Consider the following 18,108-nt stretch of genomic DNA (forward strand, 5'->3'; position numbering starts at 1 on the left):
GTAAAGACAGCAATCGCAATTTCCAAGCGCGCCGGGCCTCCCAACATAATTCCGCCGTTATATTTTCCACACTATTTCGTTTACGTCGCCAACATCGCGTCGTTGTTTTTGCGTTTGCGGATAATCCCCTATCTTGGATTGAATTGTCTTTCGGATTATTATGTCCCCCGCGCTGTAAGATCTAGATGTTATTGACTAGAGTCCCTCTGAAACAATACTCGCGGAAGCTTGGAAAAATAATTACAAAGCGTTGCGACAACTCGGATCCCCCGCAAAATATCAGGGGGATTCCCTCCGTAGGAGAGGAATAAAAGAAATCCTCCGTTCTATAATCCTGGCTCGCGCGTGAAAAATTCAAACAGCATCGGGCATCTTAAATTCATTGAAGAGTTAAGGTTTAAAATTCTCAGTCCGTTGAGTTTAAAGATTCAAGGTCCCCTTATACACCTCGTATAATTTCAAATCTTTAAATTGATTGGATTCCTAGCTTTTCTTTTCTTTTCTTTCGTTTAATGCTCGTTAGATTTCTAGAGCTCTTTAAATTTTCGGACTTACAACGGCGCCCTTAGGTCTTTACAGCTTCAAGTCTTCCGACCGCGTTACGACATCCAACTTCCGCATTTACGCGAGCGTGCGCCCCGATCTAGTCAGGGGATTAAGGGAAAAATATTCGGGCGCTCTCGTTCGCTCGAATAGGAAAAGTAGGGAAAGCAGAAGCAATTTTCAACCGAGAGCTCCGCCAGCTATTGCATTTTCGTTGGCAACGCGCTCTCTTTTGTTGCTCCTTTTTCATTTTCCCCTCTCCCCTCCCCCCTCCCCCCCTCCTTTTTTGTTTTTATCTCGATTTTGCGGATACGTAATCGACGGTGAAACAGTTTTGACGGCAAAAGCACGGGGAGGCGGCGAACGGAAAGCTAGAAAGTTACATTTGTACATTCTATATTGCGTCGTGTAAAAGCTCTCTGTAACTGACGTATCTGCATTTCCGCATCGTCAGTAATTTCATAAAAACCAAAAAAAGAGACAATTACGGCTTTGGAAAGCTGCGAGCTTTCGTGCGAAAAAAAAGTCATTTACTTTTAAAGGTAAGAAATGATTTTGCACAGAGTTAAATTTTTGTGGAAAAAAAAAAAAAAAAAAAAAGAGAGAGGAAGTATTTGAATCTGTTTTCCGTTTACAATTGATAAAAGGTCCTTCGATCAAGATTTAAAACGGTTGCTTAAAGAACGGCACATAAGAATAAATAAACTAAGAGCGACAACAATCGAATATAAATGTCGCGGTATCGACGAAAGCATTCTCGATGAAGAACTCGTGTCGCCCATTGCTAAGCGCACGTAATGCCAGCGATCAATCGTCCGTAGGTCGCATTGTTAAATTTTTAATCTCGTTTATCCCGAGTCAAGGGCAAACAGAATGAGAGAATGAGACAGCGAGCTAGAAAGACAGAAAGACAAAGAAGACGAGGATTCTTTAAATGTCTACAGTATCGTATAAAGTCATGAGCGGTTTTGAATTTCCTTTTGATAAAAAAAGAAACCGTTACTACTTTAATATCTACTATCCTTCGATATTAATCAAATTGTTGCTGCTTTAATAAAAATTGCTCAATTAAATTAAATTTTAAATTTGTAAAATATAATTTTCAATATTTTAACATAAACTCATTATACACAGAATGGCTTCTCCTTTAAACCATTACGTTTTGAATACTTGAGAGCTATAGTAGAATTTTAATCCAAATCTTATAAAAAAAAAAGAAATTCCCTTATCTTCCAGATAGTTTTGTTCAAAATTCCAAGTAAAGAGAAATTTTAAATATCTTTTGATGCAATTTTTTTTTTATCCTATACGTTTTCTAATGTTTTTCACTCATACAAGAAAAACTCATACGAGAGAAAAACACTAAAGTTTCAAGTATTAGACTTTTTTTATAAATGTGCTGAAAAAATCTGAATAGCTTTCATTAAGATAAACTTTTTAACTTTCAAAACATTTTCATTTTTTATCGCTAAAAATTAAAATAAATAATACAGTCTGCATTTCAATATTTTGTTAAGACGTTAAATATATAAACAGAGATAGATATATATTTATAATTTACAGTACAAGAGTAAAATTATCAGAGAGAATTATTTAAAAATCCTCTAAGGATTCCAAGTTGTTTCCCAGGTTTTTCCAGGGATTGTACACACTTTATGTGTAATACTACAGACAGTATAATTATCATGTTTGTATACAACATTCGCTAATATAGCATAATTTGATAGAACGAGAGAAAAAATGGTCGGCATTTCGATGAAGTTCCTCAAAGAGTGATGAAATCGCGAAAAGAATAATGTAAGAAAGTAGCGGGACAGTCTCTTAATTACGTTTTCCTGAAGCGGCGAACAACGCGCACAGAAGTGAGTATATAAAAGCACTTTTAATAGAGAACTCACGTAACTCACGTAACTCACTCCGCGCAGATAGTCACATCTTTCAACCGGGACTTCGCTTTGCAGAATCGCAATGGCAATGCTTTTTGGAGCATCGCCATGTCGAAGAATTTAATTAACCACGATGGACGAAATTCCCATTGAGAATATGTAATTTCTATTCACATAAATTATCTCGTCTCTTCCTCTCTCTTTCTCTTTGAGACCACATGTTAAAACTGATTCAAACTAAATCAACGATAAAAAAGTAACGTCAATTTTTGATTTCTGCATCAAATATCGCTAGAAACATATTTACATCTTTTCGAATCGAATATATCGCATCTATAAAAATTACACTGTGATTCAGAACTCTGGTACTTTGATATCTGTCAGCGTTTGACAAGCGAAAGAGTAAATATATAATACTTACATTAAATTAACTATAAAAATTTAATTTTGAATTTTTAACTAATAATTAAGAGTTTAATAAATGTTGAAACATGTATCATGCCTATGTACACATATTAAATGACGAATGCATTGCAACTTTCTTTAATTTACATCAGCCCATTTCATCTAGCTTGCAGTTACATGGCTTGCGCGTTATACATATATACTATAATAGTGAAAGAGAATTTCATTCGGGGATCTTTTCGAGCATACCTCGGAGAAATAAATATAAATGTAGGATTTTCTCTCCAAGACTTCTAGAGAGCTGCACATTTCCTAATCTTTACTTTCATATCTTTTGAAATTCTTTCGTCTATTATTGTTGGATTATTCTCGATTAGATAGTTAAATTAAATTAGATGATTAAAATAAAACTATTAATTGCAACATTTGTTGAAAGATGTCTTCTAATCAAACAGCTGTAAAATATGATCTTTAGAAAATCCCAATTTTGCAGCATATACTTGAGACTCGTTTAAAGAATTTGTATAACTTTTCATTCTAGAGATAACCATTATTATGACAGAAAATAATTTGATAAAGCATAAAAAAAAAAAAATAATTATCGTTAAATGCAAATGAGAAAAGAAATCAGAATATTTTATACTAAAATATAAATAAAATCGTAAAGACAGAAGCGAGCGTTGTAATTTACATTTCAATTTAATATGTACTATTAGGAAACAATCATTACTATGATTATAATGATAATGTAAAACATACAGATTGTAAAAAAAGTCTCGGTAACATTTTATTTTTTTTTTTTTCACGTCGAATTTAACAGACTCGCGATCTTTATAATTCTATTCTCGCTTCAATACTGGAAATCAATTATCACTAATTTTTTTCCTGGTTTAATTCTAGTAAAACCAATTTCTGTAATCTTCCTCTCCCGCTTCAGTTCTAACGAAACCAATCCCGCGGAATTTTTCTCCTGCTTCACTTGTAATAAACGGGGACCGATTCATCAGCCATTTATTTATCTTTCTTTGTACGTCGAACGAGAAAATTCCGATGTTGATGGCGTGAAAAAGCATTGAACGAGTGCGCGATAATAAAACCGGACCGGGATGTCCATTACCTCGCGATTACGCAGAAAACTTTCACGAGGATGTTGATAATCGAGAGACCATGCTCGACGGAACGATATTGTACTTGGAATGAGAAGTATCCTTTTCAATTGAACGCAGAATATTCAACGAAGTGAATTGGAGCGATCTCGAAAAATTCCAGTAATTTTCTTAATCCAATTCATGACGCATTCGCAGTTAATTATTTCCGCTCGATCTAATTGTTATGTCACAATGAGAACAAAATGGCTTTCTCGCACATATTACAATTGACATTGCCAAAATTTATTTATATTCATCTTCTAACACTTTGACATTTGTCACAGTAAACTCGATGACGTCTTTGAAAAGTCACGCAATTGAAATTCCTTTTGGCGAACGTTTCGTCAAAATTAAATTTTAATAATCCAAGTAATTAAGTTGAAGCATCAGACATAAAAGCCAGCATCTAACGAAATAAAAGTACGTATGAATACACAATTCATATTTAAAACAAGAAATATATATACCAGGGAAGAAAGGGAAAAACCCAAGAATTATATTACCATCATAAAACTTTATCCGACAGAGAGAGAGAGAGAGAGAGAGAGAGAGAGAGAGATAAAGAGAGAAAGAGGGGGGGGGGGAGAGAGAGAGAGAAAGATTACTCGATAAAATTTCTCACATTGTCGAAATTACAGGAAATGCGAACGCGCATCCTTTTGCGATTTCTCTCTTTGCGAGGAAACAACGTTACGGATAATTTTACTCTAGTAAAGTTCAAGTTGGCGATAGCCAACTAAGTGCGACCTCTTCGTCAATAAGTGCGATATTGTTTTCTCGACCCTGTTCGCGCTCTCTACCATCATTCTCTCTCTTGCCCTCTCCTCCCGCAATTCTCGGTCGCCATCCATCCTCAATGCAGCCCGTGAAGCGAAGTGATAAAGTGTCCCAATTGTCTGATTCGCACGGTGTATGGAAGCCATTTCTTCCCCTCCGTGCTCCCCACCCTCCCCCCTGTCCTCGCGACTCTACCGATGCTGAGGAGCGCCAAACGTGCTCGGGGTGAAAATTCGAATAGACGTCTGCGATCGACGCCGGAATTAACTGGAATTCCGCCGGAATATGCGAGTCCCTTTGGTCTCTTCGACGTCTGCCCGAATTCTCCGAGCACATACATTTGGCCTGGTTACATACGTCGCGATTTTACTCTCTCTCTCTCTCTCTCTCTCTCTCTCAAAGCATATGATACGGTGATTTTGCACGTCCTTCACGTCGCTTCCGCTTGATAGATTTCGCATACACAGCACGCGCACACGAAATGCGACCAGCGGAATGTGAAGAAAATTCTCAGCGTACTCTTGATCGCTTCATCCGCGACGATATTCAATGAAAAATGTAAAGCGAAAGTTTTTCGACAAAGAGAGATCGGTGGGAGAGGAAAGTAGGGTAAGATTATCTCTTAGTAATTGATCTAATGTACTGGCGTACCGCGCGATCTGATAATATTCGGGAAAGCCTAATTTCTAACCACTCGATCGAGCACATGACAATCGCATTCATCACACGCAAATTGTAATCCATTTAGGGGCATTGTAAGCGAGTTTAATCGATTGTATACAGAATGTATAGAGTGTCCTACTGAGTGAATGCCTTGTTAAACTTCAGAGTTGAACAGAGAGAGTTGAATGCGTAACAAAAGTATATTCTTCGGCTAATCTCAAGGGAGGGAGTGCTGTTTCTTTTAAATAGAATTTTAATTTGATTAGCTAAAGAAAGTTGTAATAAAATTGAAAGCCTTCGTAGGGTTCTTCTCTAAAGGATCAAGAATCGATGTTAAAATCTAATTTCCATTAATTCTGTCGTCAGCTAATCGCAGAGCGGTACCGTCGCGCTTTACCAACCTGTTTAGTGACATCTACGTATAAATCGTCCGCCTCTTCAAGTGAGATCCGCCGTTTCCGGAGTGTCGCCGGCACTTTCACGTAACTCCGATTGTTCGTCGCCGGATAGAAGCACTTGATCGAACTCGATCCGTCGCGTCGCGACGCGGGATCGTCTCGCGGGCTCCGTCGAGTCGCTCATGTCGTGAGTCTTGGCAAACCCGGAGGAGTTCGCAACCTCGTCGAAGCGACGAGTGTAGTCGACTCTTAGTTTTAAAGCGCGATCATACGAGCGATCGTTCGTCCCGACGATTCAAGTCCTCGTTTCACCCTCGACTCCATATCACTACTCGCGGTCCGATTTCTCGCCGGAGAGACGGAAACTCTCTCTCTCTGGCAAGGGAGGAGGGGGAGTCTATATGGTCGTCGAATAAAATGCTTCCCCCCGGAAAATTAACGACGGGGGGGATGGTTTGCCGTCACGTCGACGTGGTACGTCGCCGTCTTGTCAGCGAGCACTTGATTACCGATAACACCGTATTGATTCGACGTCCTTGCCGCAGCAACATCGCGATGATATCGCAGAAACATTGTGCGTCCCCGTGATCCTCTTAGAAACTCCTCGCGACTGCGCTGCCTTCCGCAAGCCGGCCGACTGCTACCATCCTCGCATTCCTCTTCCTCCATCACGGCGGCGGCTAACACGGCCGGCTCTTTCCATGAAAACGAACCTCGTAGTCGGATACGAGCCGAAGAAGCATTGTCCTCGTTTCGGCGAGGAAAATCAAGCCGAGATATATATATATATATATATATGTATATACGTCGCGAGTCTCGAGTAAAATGCTAGTATATTGTATAGGTCTGAGAAGAAACGTTTTATTGAACTTTAATAAACTCTTGCTGCGACAAACGGAGAAGTTTAATAGACGCGATATACGTTAGGTTGATTTTTTTCGAAAGTAATCCGAGAAGCTAATAGATTGAGATAATCAAGGGATAATCGGAGCGTTTAAAGTTCGGGATATCAATACTCCAAGTGGAATTTTCAATTTCAAAGATCAAGAAAATTTGCAGCTCGATTAAGGATTTTAGCATCTAACTCTAAATTTTAAGATTAATACGAGGAATGTGAAGCTTGCGATAATTCGCGCCAAGTCCTAAAGTCTTATGAAGTTCTAGAAGATCAAGAATTTAATCATCATTTCTGATATCCAAAAATCCGATCCGAAAATTTTTCTTTCAAAGATTCTAAATTCTAGGTGTAAGAAAAAAAAAACTGACGAGGCCATTGCAACAACTTAACGTAGATCGCAATCGAATCCTGTTATGGCAATTATAAAATTTATAAACGCAATTTCGCGAACAATAATTTCATACAGTTCCATGACAGTTAGCGTTTACGAGAATATCGCCGCGATATATTCTGACATTTTATCCTCCATTCGGCAGATAAAAAATTCCTATCTCTATTTCACGGACATATACTCGCTGATATTGTTTAAAAAATGTATACCCCTTTTTGATCGCTTCCTATATGAAGGTAGAAAAGTTCATTAAAACGAGAACAATTTTAACGCACACATGATGCTCGTGTGCTTTCATCCCTTTTCGCGGTGAACTGCTCCAAGAATTTCATCGCAACGAACAAACAATCAATTTTTAATGTAATAATCGCATACGCGCGCCACGATTTGTCGTTAGACGAATTTTTAATCAAGTAAATTCTTCGTCGACCCACGTGACCGCATTGCCTCTTCTCGTTTTGCTCCGGTATTACTATGGAATTAATCTGCATGCGCAGAAATTATCCGGAAACGTGAGATCTGGATGTTATTTGAATAAAATTATTCCGCTGGATTAGCCGTGGTTTTCTCTACAATTATGTGTTACTCCGTTTACACAATTAAATGAGTTTCTTTCAAATTATTTTTATTTATTCATGATTTTTTCATTTTTTATTAATTTCTTGTCAAACGAAAAATATAATAGAAATGTCAAATTCGTAATTAAAACGCGAAAAGAAAGAAGACTTTGGATTTCTTTCGAAATCGAGAAAAGAGCACCAACCACCTTTGAATTGACAGAAGCAATTGAGAATGTGTTGACTATTTTTTTAACAACCGTGTCCGTGTACTTTTTGCACGTGAAATGAAAATCTCCCCTTTAAGCGACAAAAAATTAAAAAAATAAAAAAATTGTCTCGGCTCAATGAATCCGCGATTGGCGAAATAAGAGTTCGTTTGCCCAACCATGGCGATTTACGGCAGTGTGCTTGTGCAGTGATATTGCTCGATCAGCCTTCTTATCGTAGACTATTCGCTTTTTCGGTGTCTGTAGTTAACGAGATGATCAAGAAGGATTTCACCGTAAATTCGGCAAAACATCGTTCGATCTGAGTAATTTGAGAGGCCTTTGACAAAATTAACGGGAGTTCGTAAATAATTTTTATATCATCGTTATTCTTTTATACGCTATATTGCTTCCTCATTACATTCTTATATACTCGAATATTATTATAATAGGATTAAGTAAAGAAAGATAAAATTTATTTTAATGTGACAATATTTTTTTACACAAATCTAGATTATTTATTAAAAAAATAAAATTAATAAATATGATATATCATTTATATTACAAATATTGTCGTGTTTTTTTATTATTTAGAAGAATATAAATTATAATTTACGAGAACAATGAATTTATATGTGTGCATAAAGTTAGTGCATTGTACTTGGTCATTTATCTTCTATTATTATATCACCGTGCATAGCACATTTTCACATTAGTTTCATTAATTATATTGTATTTCTTTTTATTTTTAATATAATACACACACAAAACTCTACATCCAGTGATTTATCTTTTAAAGAAATCTTTTTATTTTTGTTGCATTCTATAAGTTGTTGTTGTGTTACTCGATAATTAAGTAATATATATTATATATATATATATATATATATATATATATATATATATATATATATATTTCATGCACACACACACACACACACACACACACACACATACTTGTATACTATTTAGTTCTATTCTCTTTCCTGTCGTATTTAATGTTATTTACGTTTAATCCGGTTATCCGTTATTCCAGCCAGATTGTGTAAATCATATTAATTAATGCCTATTCTGTCTCCTATCCATTTACTCAATTGTATCATCAAAAACCTTGTTAAATTATTCTGCTTTTTATCACACAATTATTTTCGTATATATCATTTAATCGCGCATAATTTTTACTGTATTATGGAATCTCTCTCATTAGTCTATTAATGTTAATTAAATTTTTTATGTATAGATTGTGTATATCACACATATTTTATCCTACCTTATAATTTTTGCCTCCTTTATTATTTGTTTAGGATTTTTTGTTTAATAAAAAATTCTATCAATCTCCATCTGATCGTATTTTTATGCTAATTTTATTATTTACGCCTTATTTTTCCTTAGACGTTATTCCATTCTACTATCTTTATTTCAGCCTCTCCATTTAAACATCCCGAAAATAAGAGCCCAATAGGAGGATAAAATGCCGATTCGTTCCTTCCTTATTTCCCGCGGCAGTAATAATCATTTACTATATACAGTATATTGCTATTCGCGTTTTTCCAACAGTATACGGAATAATTTGTCGCAGCCAGAATACAATCTCTCGCAGTTTCAATAATACGAAAAGGAAAACTTCTCCAACGATGCGCGTTGCATATTTTTTTTTCCTTTCTCAACAACACCCAGATTAACTTTTCAAATTCACTGTAAATATCTCACGAATTCACGAGTTAAAACAATCATCTGACATTCGACGAGAAACCCGACTGGAAAAAGAAAAGAAAAAAAAAAGGAAAAAAAAACACGACCCTCGACGAGACCCGAGATCGTCGCCCTCGTCGATCTAGACACTATTTGTGCGAGATTTCCGTCGGATCTACCGGCAGGAGGTATCTACCTCACACACGAAGGCAGTGATCGACGATCTTGATCAGCTGTCGTAGACTGCGAACACTCGGTACGTGTATATTTACACGCGTGAATTTACACGCACAATTTAGTTTTCAACTGTACGACGTGACGTTTCACGAGGCACGACCGCCGGCGTATCGGCAGCGACGATACTCTCGACATCCCCGTCGCCGTCGCCGTCGTCTTCGTCTTCGTCTTCGTCTTCGTCTTTGTCTTCGTCTTCGTCTTCGTCTTCGTCGTCGTCGTCGTCGTTGTCGTCGTCGTCGTCGTCGTCGACGACGACGATGATGTTTCGCCGTCGTCCTCTCGCGTCTCTCTGGGCGCGTCTTCCAGTGCACACGCTCCGCGCGCGCGATTTAAAGCGGACAACTCCGCGGCGGAATCGTCGCCCTCCACGGAGCCGCCTCTTTTCCTTCACCCCCGCCGTCGACAACGCTCATCGATCACGGCGTCTCATCGTCGTCGACGGCGTCGTCGTCGTCGTCGTCGTCGTCGTCGTCGTCGTCGTCGTCGTCGTCGTCGTCGTCGTCGTTATCGTCGTCGTCTCGAAGAGAGATCGATTGAAGGCGCAGCCTCCGCTTCGACGATGGATCCCGCGATTCGCGAGGAACTTGTCGCGCGCCACGCTCATCGAAAGGAGATACGGGGAGAACGGGGGGAGGGGGAGGCGGGAGGGGGGATCGTGAAAAAAGATCGGGAAGGAGGGTGACAGAAGAGGAAGAGGGGGAGGGGTACGATCGGACACTGCCTGTGACAGGCGAGCGAGCGACGCCCGCTCCGAGGATCCAAAAGAGACACCCGCCAGAACTAGGCCCGACGATGCTGATTGGGTTTCGGGGGAGAGGGTAGATAGATGGGGGAGGGAGAGTCGGAAAGAGAGAGAGAGAGAGAGAATGGGGGGAACAAGATAGAGAAGAGAAAGAGATAGAGATAGAAGGAGAGAGAGAGAGAGAGAGAGAGAGAGAGAGAGAGAGAGAGAGAGAGAGAGAGAGAGAGAGAGAGAGAGAGAGAGAGAGAGAGAGAGAGAGAGAGAGAGAGAGAGAGAGAGAGAGAGCGCGCGAGGCGAGCGAGAGAAGCGCCAGTGGTGAGCGTCCGCCCGCTGCGACGCTCCCGACAGGACTGCGTCTCACTCCCCATTTATGCCTTTCCCTCCCGCGGCCTTTCCTTTACCTCCCCTCCCCCTCCAACCCTCATCGCCGATCTCATCACGGCGGCGCGGCGCGGCGCAGCCACCCTTGCGCGCTCACGTCCCCCCTTCTCCGACTCGATCGCCACACATACATCGTGTGAGTAGAGCAAAACTATCCCCCGTTCGCGCTTCAACCCTCTTCTCTCGCCACATCGACTATACACGCGACGCGACGTGGGAATCGGGAAAAGAAGCAGGGTAGGTGGAAAGGCAGGTATACAATTTTGCCGCGTATACAAGCGTGTAAACATATTTTCGTGTTGGTTAATTTCGGTCGTATTGTTGCGCTCGGCGAAACAAATGAGAAAGAAAATGCACGACACGGGGGTTTTAAATAAACGCGCGCGCGCGCGTTTCGCAGTTTTCTCGCTCTCTCGGTTTGAAATAAATAATTTTTCCCCCGTGACAGGCGTATCGTGTAAAGTTGTCGAATGGACTGCGTAGGTCGGTGCGTAGAATGAAAATTAAAATGCATACATACACACTGTGGGCATCGCCATAGGAGAAGTTAATCATCGATGAAATATGGCAAGTGAAAAGAATTTCTATCTCTTGCTTTCGGAAAAACGAGTCTATCCAAATACTCGCTACATGAAAAATATTTACGTAAATATAGTTGTAATTATCGATGATGCGTTAGATTTAATTTCTTCTTCGAGTCGAATATTTATATACACCTACACATGCACAAGCGTACATAGTGAGTTTCGTCTTGATTACTATTCGCAAACTCGATCGGTTTATTTTTAAATAATATTTAAAAACGATATTGTTTTGTATCAAGTTAACAGAAAATTCGCTAATTCCGACAAGGATATAGTGTTTCAAATATTCTCGTCACGCGTGTCAAATAATGCTAAGTATGCGGTTCTTGGAGCCGGATGTAAAATAGCAAAAGTAGGTTTAGTCGATGAGGAAGCGAGTGTTCATGTGGCACCACTTGACTCCGTCATTTATCAAAGCCAGCTGCTTCCTGAGTCCTAGCGATAGCGAGGTGTGAATCAAACACACGTGGTCGGTAAAAGTAAAAATAAAGCGCACGTTGCGGATACTCGTAAAAATTTTGCATTCGTTTCAAAGTAAAATCACCAAGTACCTCGCCCGCATTTGAACTTTCCATTTCAATTTTCTACCAGCCCGACACAGCGATTAGCTCCATTCAAACACTGACTTCGTCATTTTTCTCTTTAATAACGAGATCTCTTTAATAACGAGACCTCTTTGATGAACATTCAATTTATTTTTGGAATAAAAGAAAATAATTAACGCGAATAACGCCTTGAGTACTACGTACACGAATGATGCCTCCTTTAGAAATATGACATTTAATATTCCGTTCAATTTGCACCTGTATTCGTCAGTCACGCGTAAATTTCAAGCGGAATAAGTATGAAAAATAACGTCTTTAAAAACAGTATGATTTATATAGCTTGATTATTGTTTGATCATCGGGATGATTTTTTGTAAAGGTTATAGGCGGGTAAAGCATACTAAAACTGCCCCTAACAAGTTTTTAAATAACATTTGGCCCGTCATATCCTCACTGTAAAAAAAAATTTTTCCTTCAAATTTCAGCTCCCTAACTCTATTATTTCATCATTATTATTATAATTATTACAAGAAAAATAAATAATTTTCTGTCCTATTATCAAAAAATAATAAAAAAAAATTTTTATTTTTTTTTTACTATGTTGCACCAACTCCAAAATATTGAAAAAATTTGAGAGTATTGAGACATATAAAAAGAATATTCTCCAAAAGTTTGATAATTGAACCTCGAAAGGGACATGTTAAAAAAGCCATTTGTTAATTTTAGTCTTTTTTAAAACATCGAGTTTTTATTCAAGATTAATAAAAAAATATTTTTTTTTTACGTCTTTCGTTGATAAGTATTCAGAGAAAAATCGATATGGGATCATCTCAAATATTTACAGGAAAGAAAAATAAAAACTGAAAATAACATTTTTCTCGATAACTCAGGAAAGAATAAAATTAGGGGAGCTGAAATTTTGAGAAAAAATTTTTTTTTTACAATGAGAAAGTATTATTTGAAAACTCGTCGACAGGCACTTTTTGCATGCTTATTCGGCTATAGTCTTTCCTTGCGGCGATCTAGATATTTAAAATTCTTTTTCCGGCAAATGAAAATTTGCAGAATTATAACTCACTCTACAGTAAACTTTAATAAGAAGCGAAGTTTGTTTCCGCGAAACACGATGTGACAAACAATTATCTAGTCATCAAAGTATTTTTTTTTTCCATTTAACGTTTTGTAAGGATCGCATTAAGGTGAAAAAATGAGTCTTCTAAGAACTAATTTCTCACCTTTGCCTTGACTGAAAGCTCATTACCGCCATACAGAAGGCCCGATTTCACCCACGGACAACGCGAAAATCGATAATACAACAACGTTCGAACTTTCACCAGTGAACCGTTTGTCTGCGCTATACAGTTATATAACAATAGCGTGAGTTTCCGGCGAATGAATAATATATTATATCATCGCACACATACAAAGAGTGTGTCACGCATGCCGGGATTGTATATGCGGTTTGCCTGCCAGTGCTTTCAGACAGGTGTCAGATTTGAATGCATGCAATCAGCTGCGCATGCTACATGTAATTAGTGTAATTATGGGGCCAACAGTCGCGCTAACTCATTCGCACGTCGATCACGTTTGGTTAATACATTTCGTATAATGCGCATAAATTGTATAAATCAATATATAAATCCATCCGTACGAGGGTCCGTCCCCTCGGAATTATATATCAGCAACGGGACACTTTGTATACAGTGGGATTATTTAGTTGCCGCGCACTAGATTAAACATGACAATGGATCCAGTTGATTAAACCGCGATTCTAAAGGCAACTGTTGAACGCCCTCGTATCTCGAAAAAAATTCTTTCAATATTTTCTGTCAATATTATTTTATTTTTTTATTATAAGATTTGTTTAAATCAAGAGTTCCTCAAAAATCATCTAGATTTCTGCTTACTCCAAATTAGTTGCGATTTGAGCCACAATATAAACATTATCCCCATCAGTCTATTCATTTCTGTGCCGAAGTTTCACGTCGTTTGTTCATTAACGGAGACTCGCCATTAGATTATCGGTATTAGTCGCCATTAGTTGTATACGCTTTGTATTGCTCGCGCATTAATTCTCTCGGAGCCCTTTCATTTCCCGATTAACCTAAAATTCCATTCAGACTATATCCTAGAGTTGAGATTACACCTACCAAAATCGGCCCTGTTTGTTAACGAGAATCCGATAAATTCGGGACAAGCGCCAAATACGAGATAAATCGAGCGAATCGACATCCGGATGGAAAAAGAGGTTTTTTTTTATATAAGTCTTAATGGTTCGATGATGGATAGATAAACGGGATATAATATGACAAAGACCCGGTAGAGAGGACAAAGGGAAGAAGTGAAGTCAACTTTTTAGTCTCTTATTTCACTTAATTGTCAATTTAGAAAATTGCAATCACGGGACGTAGCAAGACGTGAATGCAAATTTCGCTCAAGCGAGAAGTCCGGTAAGAATTGTAAACTTCAATAAGTGACGACGGGAAAGCTACAACTTTGGTATTCTACTGAACCGATGCCGAAGAGGGTTGATAGACGTAATGGAAGACACGACAAGGGTAGTTGAAACGAGGAAATAAATGGAACCGACACAGAGTTACCATCGTTCGTGTAACATTTAATAATCTGCAATTTGTTTTGCGCGAAAGTTTCTCTCTAAAACGTTTTAAAATTTACATAATTAACAAGCAATTAATTTTTATTCATAGACGATTCTTCAACTTTCATCTATCGCCATAGTTTGTTTTTTAATATTAATTGATAATTTATTTTCAAATAAATTACTCCATTTTTTAGCATTTTATCGAATATCACGTCAAATTTTTCTTAGATATTTTAAACTTTATTTTTCACGTGTGCAATAGGTCTTTCTTTCGAATATTTTTCATTTATCGTAAATTATTCCGATAATAAAGACGCTTTCATACTCTCTAACTTTTTAATTTTCAACATCAAATATCCAATCTAGTACCAAAAGTTCCAACTTTTTAATATTTCACAAAATAAGTAAAAGTTCAACTTTCTTAACGATGAATATAATATCTTTGAGCGGGGGGGAGGGGGAGAGTGAGAATATTGAACTTGAATATGACTGCTTTGAGAAAATCCAATTCGTGTATTCTCTTGGAAATATACCGAAGATGTAATATCCGGATGTGAATGGCAGACTTGGCACATTTTTTTTTATCACGCAAGAAAAGAAGAATGAAAGAAGTTTTCACGTAGGGGGCCAAATAAATCTACACCGTTGATTCCACGACCTAAATCACGCAAAGTTCTTGGATCTTTAGAATTCTTGACGACACAAAAGTATCGAGAACTAACAAGAATGTCGAAGTTAAATTAAATGAGAGAATAAATACTACTCCCGTGTGTTTTCGAGTATTATTCTGACGAAACTTTTCCACGAATATCTGTAATTATTAATGCCTCTTTCTGAACTATTTTTCAATGTTTAAATCTACAATTTTTTAGAGGCCCAAATTGTTGAATTTCTATAAAATTTTCAATCCTCTTTAAATCCTTTGTCTTTTTTCTTAAGTAATTTCTTAAAAATTTTTAGATCAATGTTTAGATTCTTAAATCTTTAATATTACTAACTAAATGTCGACACGATATAAAATAACTTATAGTGAAAAAAATTAACAATCTCGAGCTGGCTGTATCGATATAACTATCTGTCGCTTTAGCGAAGTAGAGGGTATGTGTATATGTGTGTATCACGAAAGGTCGCTTTATAAACGGACTGTGACTTCTGTAGTTCACGAAACGTGACGCGAATAAAAACGCTCCAAATTCGAGAGAGAGATGTGTAATCCAGGAGTTGATCAACCTTCACTTTCAGCCTTTTCAATCTCCGATATAACTTGAATTATAATTTAAGTAGTGTCGTTTAAACGATATAATAAGTAGAAAGAAGTTATAAAACAGAAATTATGAAAAAAAGAGCAATTTAAAGTTATATATAATATATATTATACATATATAAAATTATATATAATATATATTATATATATATATATATATAAAGTTTATAAAATAATTTACACGAAAATTAATTTGCACGAAAGGTAAAATATTTTGATAAAAAGTATAGACAAGATAAAATAACGAAATCTTTCTAATTAAATCCCCATTAATCTAACACGAGGCTTTAGCCGTAAATGTTTTTCGTTATCGATCAATATCGAAGAGCCGCGCACACATACACACAGATACAAAAGCCGCCGAGAGTCTATAAAGTTTGTAATTTCGATGAAAAACGACGACGGTCGCGCGACAGTGTCCGGATACTTTCGCGGAAGCTGTCAATAATCCTTGTTCGATTGCGTCTCCTAATCCTGTTTGCGCCGGAAACATTATCGCGCGAAATTCTCCGCCGATCGAATAATAAAACGAAAATGACGCGATAAATCCATATGCGCGGGAGAATGGAGAGGGGGGGGGAGGGGGGAGACGTTGCGGATTGTTCTTATCGCGTCGCGGTTTGTTTCTCGATATGGAAAAACCAGGACAAACTCTCGCCTTGGCGAAAACTCGCTCCTTTTCGCCGGGATAAGGGTAAGGATTCCTCTCGACACGCGTCTAGATATACGTCCCTTTGCTATTTTTCTCGCGTTTACAAAAGCCGGCTTATATCGCGAATGCGACTTCCAACCCAATTATGATTTACGAACCCCCGCATCTTTCATACAGATGGCGAGAAATGCGTAAATATTTCAGTGCTGCGCACATTTTTTTATATAACACAAAGGAAAAGATTACACTCGTAAATTGAGGGGGCGAAGGATAAACCTACTACAATCTAACACATTTTGGCTTGCGTGTTCCATATGTGTGTGTGTGTGTGTATATAGTATATATAGTAGTGTCCACAGGATTGTCCTAGATTCCCTTCCCCGACTTAAAGTCGGTTTTTCTTCCCTCGAAGAAATACAATTTAATATTGAATTTTATTTTCACGCTCTTCCTACCTTTTCAATATTAAATATCTTTGAAGAGTGAGAGGCCTCGAATGGAAATTTCGTGCAAAATGAATGGACGCGATAAGAGGGTGGCATTTATTTCCGCCGTCCTATTTAAACATAAATGACGTTGCGCGAAAACTGACACGTAAGCAACGTCCGCTCGATTATTTCAATAATACGCTCTCATAATCGCATTTGATCTGCGAGTAGGAATTCAACGAATGAACACTCTCGTATCTCGCGGATCAACGAGCGACTCGATCGCGAATGCGAACCAGCTCATGAATTTTTCAATAGAAGCTTGTTAGGCATTCCGCATAAATGTCAAGGCGATTTATAATGCTGCCGCGAATCGCCTTATCGTTTTTTAATTTTCACATGACAGCTGGAATCGATATGACACGGTCCAGCTGATGCGCTCGATAGCTCTAAAATCTCTTAAAGTTTCCTAAAGCGTTAATATTCACCGGTGCACCGAACGCGCTAAAGACTCGGAATTCACAGGAGTTTCGGAAGGGGAAGGAAGTTTCAAAGTTCCAAAGTTATTTATATTCCTGAGTTCCCCAAAGAGTCATAAAATACTTGAGTTTCAGAGTTTTAAAGCGCTCTAGCTCTCGCAGTTACGAACACAAAGTGCCAAAGCACGAAATATTCCAAGCAAAGAGTCCCGATACACGATTGCGTCTGAAAATATTGAAAAATTGGAACATTCCAAAGATCCAAAAATTGTATTTACGCCACTTTATATTGTTCCGCTTTTAATTTCTCCATGTGACGCCGAAATCGATAGCCGAGACGGCCGTGCCTGCTTGTTTTGCACGGCGAGGTGTATTTCCTGCGGACTCGATATCGGGAGATATTGGTATCAATAATTCATGAAGTACAATGCCGCGTTATTCAAGGGTATACCCGTAACCAGATCCCGTGCGGATTTCGCGAGACGCGCCACGTGAAACGGTATGTCATACTGAAGGATTAATGCTGTCCATTATGATGATTTATGTAAGGCGAGCGATAGATCGCGAGTATAATCTCGGGCACACGCGTGAGTGCAGCTGCACTCATCCGATCATCCGCGGGCGCGT

At 38.2% G+C, this 18,108-nt stretch overlaps 1 protein-coding gene across 4 annotated transcripts in view; it reads right to left on the reverse strand.

The window, feature by feature from the left end:
- Sk (small conductance calcium-activated potassium channel) overlaps positions 1–18,108 on the reverse strand; it is a 132,326-nt gene that overhangs the window by 38,053 nt on the left and 76,165 nt on the right. Inside the window, exon 1 of one of the 4 annotated variants that reach the window (XM_072907229.1) lies at positions 5,824–6,260. The exons of the other annotated variants lie outside the window; for them this stretch is intronic. The gene's annotated coding sequence lies outside the window, so the exon portion shown is untranslated. Of the gene's footprint in view, positions 1–5,823; positions 6,261–18,108 lie in introns of those variants that run through there. 4 annotated transcript variants of the gene reach the window in all.

The sequence above is a fragment of the Anoplolepis gracilipes genome, chromosome 15 (genome assembly GCF_047496725.1).
Source record: "Anoplolepis gracilipes chromosome 15, ASM4749672v1, whole genome shotgun sequence".
NCBI lineage: Eukaryota > Metazoa > Arthropoda > Insecta > Hymenoptera > Formicidae > Anoplolepis > Anoplolepis gracilipes.